We start from the raw sequence: 6,000 nt of genomic DNA, 5'->3' as shown, positions 1-6,000 counted from the left end.
AGTGTTAAATTTTAAAAGAACAATTTATATTTAATTTAAAATGAGTAAATGCACTTGCATGACCCATGTGACTTGTGCTATATATGCTACACTATATGAAGTACATATTGAAAGGTACATATTCTTACCTTTAACGCATCAAATATCGAAATCTTGTAATAAAAGTTTGTTTATAAGGTTAAGGTGTGCAAAGAAAAAATACCTTAAAGTATTTAACAATTGTTAAAGCTCTTGAACACCTAACTCCTGCATATATAGCTTAGCTCCTATTTCTTCAAAATTGTCACTGAAGTATTAAAATTGCCGTTAAACCAAACAAGTCAGCAAACATCAAGTCTTACTGAGTAGCTTCGATTATCTGGATAATAAACTGTCATTTTGTAAGCAAAGGTTATACAGTTACCTTTGTTCCGTAACGATGTGGAAATAAGTGGATCGATTACATTTAGCTAGAGTAAAAAAACAGAAAAAGAATAATTTAAATCTGATGTAATTGTTTTGAGTGAAAAATGGCCCGACGGCTAGTAGAGGGGAAATTGAATATATTGCTATACAATAAAGCGACTCCAGCTACCTTTTCATACAAAAAGTTACCGAACGTTCATCAGTTAAGGTAGGGTGATCAATATTTAAACAATGTTTCTCGATTATCAGCAAATGACAAGTATGAATTTGGATCCTGCAGGCAGGCCCTGCGGTGATGGAGGGAGACAAGATATTTGTCAGAAATCAGTCCAGATCGAATGAAACATGATGATCATATTTTATATGACATCAAAGAATTAAAATCCAGATTTCAGCTCCTAGGAGGAGGTTTCTCTAGGATTGCGGGGGCGGGGTGGGGGGCAGGGTGTGGGTAGGTATTGGTGGGGGTCAAACGCCACCTTTTAATACAGTGAGTAAAGTTTGGATATACGAGATGGTTTCTATCTCTGTTTAGAACATGTACGAAGGAACTGTCAAAAATTGTTCATTAGGTGTCTTGCTGTACTGAAATAGACAAGTGGTTTTGTATCGGTGGTTTTTTTTTTTCTCTTCATATTTCTAATAAAGTAGAGAACGTGCACATAGAAAGATAGATTTGAAATGCATGTCTACATACTTCCCTCTGTTGCCTTTATGGGACAGGTTTTACAACTACTTGCTCAGAAAGTGGTGACTTTGTAGATTTTAACTGTAAAATTACGTGCATATCCTGATCTACGGAATAATACCGTTTATAAACTGTAAACATTTCCTTCGGAGATTCAATCCTTTGATTTATTATGCACAAGATAGAAACATGGAAAACAATGTCACTTTTAAGAATTCATTGGTCCAAATATGCCAATAAAACCCCTCCGCAATATTCTCATTATTATACTTTTCTATATACGCGCTACAACAGGCTTAACGCCCGGATAGGGTAGGGGAAAACATGGGGTTTACTGAGATCTTATCCGTCATCTTTCCTTACAAGTGTATAATTTCGCTATCAAAGAAAATGAATCTGGGAAAATCTTGGGAATATATTTCGACATGTTAATGGTTAGAAATATTTAAAAATAGCAGGCCAGAATGATTTTCTTCGCAATCAAAGACAAATGTCTAAAAGGATATAAAAGAAAATGAGTCAGTCACTTACTCGAATGAGTCATATCAAAATTACGAATTGATTGTCTGCTATCATGCTTAGTTTTCTAGACTTCTTTTCACTATCAAATATTAGGTCGGCTGTTGATCCAATCATTAGCCAAAGCGACATTGGAACGAAACGGGCGACTATCATAGAAACGCACAGGAAACGGGTCGAAGGTCCGATTATATCTTACTGATACCGCACAGTATTCTCCGAATCCAAAGCGAAATAAGAACACGAATAAACCTATTTAAACCGAAACTGTGTGAGAATAGAAACAAATCAGCATGATGTTCCACGCAAATTTACCTAGCCTGTATATAGAAACGTCTGGCACGGACGGAAAAAACACATTGTGCAATATATCTACTTACAGTTATCCATTTCGTTTGGCGAATACAGAACACCAGCACTGCAACTGCTCCCAATGTTCGTGGCAGGAATTGACACGCGTCCTGGCGACAACGCGCATGGCAGTCATATTTGGATGCTCCCACCAATCTTCGTTTGGTTGAAAGGTCGCCGTTAGGTCAATATATAACTTTCCTCTAAATTTTTCAAGATGATGATTTGTGCATTTTTTGAAAATTTGAACGAATGCTATAAACGGTTGGCGGGATATTTAGTTTAAATGTACTTGCCATGAATATACCTTTATGCGATATACAACTTCGACAATTTCTGGGAATTGCTAGTCACCATTGATTTATCTTAGTTAAGCGTGAAGCCTCTCTGGTTTGTCTACTGATTAAGTGTATTATTCAGTAAAGAGGTGTATCGCTGGTAGGTGTCGCAATGCAACATTATATAGTATTTCATTGCACTTGTTCCCCCTCGGATTTTACATTTATCGGCCTTATTCACGGTCTCTTCGGCTGACTCAAGCGGATTGGTGAGTCACCAAAAAAGTAAACAATCTGTAGTGATTATTTTAAACTCGATTCGCTTTGGCCCAGTCTAAATCTGATGGACACATTTGGAATTAAGAAAACGCTATTACATCCATTGTGCCACGAGGAAACTGTATAGGACTGGATGAGAACCATTCATCCGGCACATGCAGTAGTTCCGGCCAAACATCGAAGTGACCATTGTCGTCAGAGACGAAGAGTGAGAGCGAAAGGGGTGCTTTTGAAATTATAACTATGACACTTTTCTTCATTTTATTTCTCTGCATTTCTAATGATTGTGCATATGTTGTATGAGAGAGAGAGAGAGAGAGAGAGAGAGAGAGAGAGAGAGAGAGAGAGAGAGAGAGAGAGAGAGATGAAGGGATGGAGAAAGACAGACTTACACTTTTGGGCTAACAGAATCAGTTGCCACACGATTCATTGGATCATTATTTACTCTTGGTTTAATCTGTGTAATAATGAAGCGGGGAATCTCCTCATATAAAAGTAGATATAACCGTTTAAATGCTCTCAGTTTTGGTCAACATAATGCATGACAATACAAAATAAGCTTCATCTATCTTTCATACATTACAGGATACAATGGCTGCAATAAGTACATATTCTTACCTTTAATGCATCAAATATCGAAATCTTGTAATATAAGTTTGTTTATAAGGTTAAGGTGTGCAAATAATAAAATACCTACAAGTATTTAACAATTTACCAAGTAAAGAATACATTGGAGCTATTAATTCTGATTCAGATGGGGTAGGTTTCACTAAGCAAGGTTATATGGGTTCTGACGCGAGTTAGTACAGTGTTTTCGATACAATCAGCATCCCACCCCTATTGTTTTGTACTATTGCATTTCTGCTTCTTACATGATGCATGTCCGAAAGTCACCATATTCGTCAGCTGTATACGGCACGTTATTAAAGCTTTAGCTGGAAATTTCGTGCTAACCCCTGTATGTTCATTACCAAATCATGAAACAATAGTTTAGGGTGGAAATTCACAAAACGTTGTTGCTATGTTCCCTTAAGTTAAGCATTTGCAAGGAGAGTGTGTGTTATCCTCATTTTCCGCCCTATGCTTCTTACGTATGTAAAATATAGAGATATAACAATTTAAATTTTAATAAAATTTAAAATTCTTTCTAATCAAACTTGTTGCAATACTATCCCATAGTCAAGGGTTAATGTCTCGCAGTGGTGGAAAGGTAGAAGCTGATGCGATGGGTGACGAGAGTATGCATTGTGCTTGGAATATGCTGTATAGAACAAGTATAGTTGTTATAGTTAGTACTTTTTAATTTTTATTCCAAACAGTCTATGCCTGTGATTGACTTGGTAGTGAAAAAAGTAGCATATGGTTGCAAGACATGAGGCAGGTCGAAAAGACTCCAATGGAACTCAGTTTACAAATGCAACTGAGACGATTGATGGTCTATCTCTTGCATTGACAATGATATGGCTCACCATAGCTGCTTCAGACCTTTAGTTGCATGAAGTCTTACTCTAAAGCAACATGCCTATGATTTGAACTCAATGTTCACTAAACTGTGACTTTGGCTTGTTTATTTTACTATTTAATTTACAAATGTATGCATAATATATTTTTAATGATCATTAACAACGGTTTGAAAATTTGGAAAACGTGACCTTCAAATTGCTCGCCCCACCCTTTAAAATAGCAAAGAAATCCAAGATAGACAAACAAACAAAAATAAAACAATGGCAATGCCACTTCGCATTGGATAGGCGATCACAACCGCTTAACTTACACCTAAGATAAGATAAGATAAGATAAAAACCCTTTACTTCAGACTACCTAATCCATACATCTAAATTAAAATAAACATATAAAGTAAAGTATTTTAAACATCAAAGATCATAGATATCTTATCTACAAGTATACATACACGTTTACAACAATGGGTTTTGCCAGTCAGGGTTCGAACCCGTGGTCTCCCGCATCAGAAAAATATATAAACAAAAGTTGACCAAGACTAAAAGTTGCCTTAAAGTTTCGAAACTTATAGGGACCTTAGGATGAACAGAAAGTATTTACAAACATTGACCAAGACTAAAAATAGTATTCATTTCCTTAACTAAAACTAGCATTAGCTTTGACTGAAAATACTCCGGAAAGATGTTAAAGAAAAAGGTGAAGACTAATAGTTTCACTTAAGTTCCGATACTGATACGAATTTTTGCGGAGACTGAAACAATTACCGGAAGATTTTTGGAAATATCAGCCATTTCCAAAAGTATTACTAAACTTCCTAAACTGAAACTGACTTTTGGGGATATCGCAATAATTGTCTGAAGAAAAATTAAAATATGTTGGAGGCGAAAAGCAATAGTAGCATTTCGAAACCAATACTGTGGCCCATAATGTTGATAATATGGGCCTATAATAATAGGAGATTAAAAAGCAATTTCTCAGTAAGTGTAAAAACATATTTCTCAAATTGCAAAGCAACACGTAAAGGTTAAAATTGTACAAATTAACATATTGTACACTAAAATAACAGGAAAAAAAACACAAGAAACAAATGATACTGGATTATGGAAGGACTGAAAATCATCCTGGCTAATTCAAAATTGCAATTTGTTTTTGCAAATAGTATAACAAAGTTTACAATTTAATATTTTGTTAGAACTTGTTCAAAGGCAAATTTACATTTTTTATACTGTCATCAGTGACAAACACTCACACAACCAAACGTGTAGAGCTACCAACACCCATTCATCTGCTATCCAGCACACCACATTTACAATCAGCATCAAACATTATCTAGCCAACACGAGGTACTTTCAATCCAACAAGCCATATTAAAAAGCCATATTAATAAAAAATATTTGTGTTCCGTGTCAGCGTGGTTGAGTATCTTATCGATAATGACATAAAAATATCAATGCAAGGATGCACTTGCGTATTTGGTATATTCTTTGGAATTAGAATCACAATGAAAGTTCATAACACCACACAAGTCCACTTTTGTACTGTCTCTATCTCATGAGTTTCTTCACTGGTATATGTTCTTCAGTTTATGATGTTTGTCTACATTTTTAATTTCTTTAATGGAATGGGTTCTTCATCGTCTGTTTCTGCTTCTGAATACTTGTTTTCGGTGTTCCCTTTTCTCTTGGGACACTCTGAAGACCAATGTATTTGTTCTTATCATTGAAAACTTATTTTTATTATCTCTCGTTTCTCCCATCTTTCCTTTCTTTGACGATGTGGACGTTCTGGAGACTAATGTCCATCTTTTGACAGACATTATCAGGTATCGTGTCATTTCAATCGAGTGAAGAAATCTGTAGTCTTATTGGAATTATCATTTCGAATCAACCTCCGTATGACTATGACTAGAACTGTAATCATTTGTGACATGCGAAAAATCAAGTCTGCGTAAATTTATTTGCGAAAATCATAATTCTAGCAAGTATATGATATGTAAGACTTCTTGACCACTAGTTAAGT

At 35.5% G+C, this 6,000-nt stretch overlaps 1 protein-coding gene across 5 annotated transcripts in view; it reads right to left on the bottom strand.

The window, feature by feature from the left end:
- LOC149773717 (baculoviral IAP repeat-containing protein 7-like) overlaps positions 1 to 6,000 on the bottom strand; it is a 51,443-nt gene that overhangs the window by 28,815 nt on the left and 16,628 nt on the right. For 3 of the 5 annotated variants that reach the window (XM_089946178.1, XM_089946182.1, XM_089946183.1), the window contains exon 1: positions 1,993 to 2,107. The exons of 1 other annotated variant lie outside the window; for it this stretch is intronic. The gene's annotated coding sequence lies outside the window, so the exon portion shown is untranslated. Of the gene's footprint in view, positions 1 to 1,992; positions 2,108 to 6,000 lie in introns of those variants that run through there. One more of the 5 variants, XM_089946180.1, reaches the window with a different exon arrangement.

Source organism: Sinohyriopsis cumingii, unplaced genomic scaffold (genome assembly GCF_028554795.1).
Source record: "Sinohyriopsis cumingii isolate HCF-2022 unplaced genomic scaffold, ASM2855479v2 utg000622l, whole genome shotgun sequence".
Lineage (NCBI taxonomy): Eukaryota > Metazoa > Mollusca > Bivalvia > Unionida > Unionidae > Sinohyriopsis > Sinohyriopsis cumingii.
Note: the sequence above shows the minus strand (reverse complement) of the source record. Positions and strands in the feature narration are given on the sequence as shown.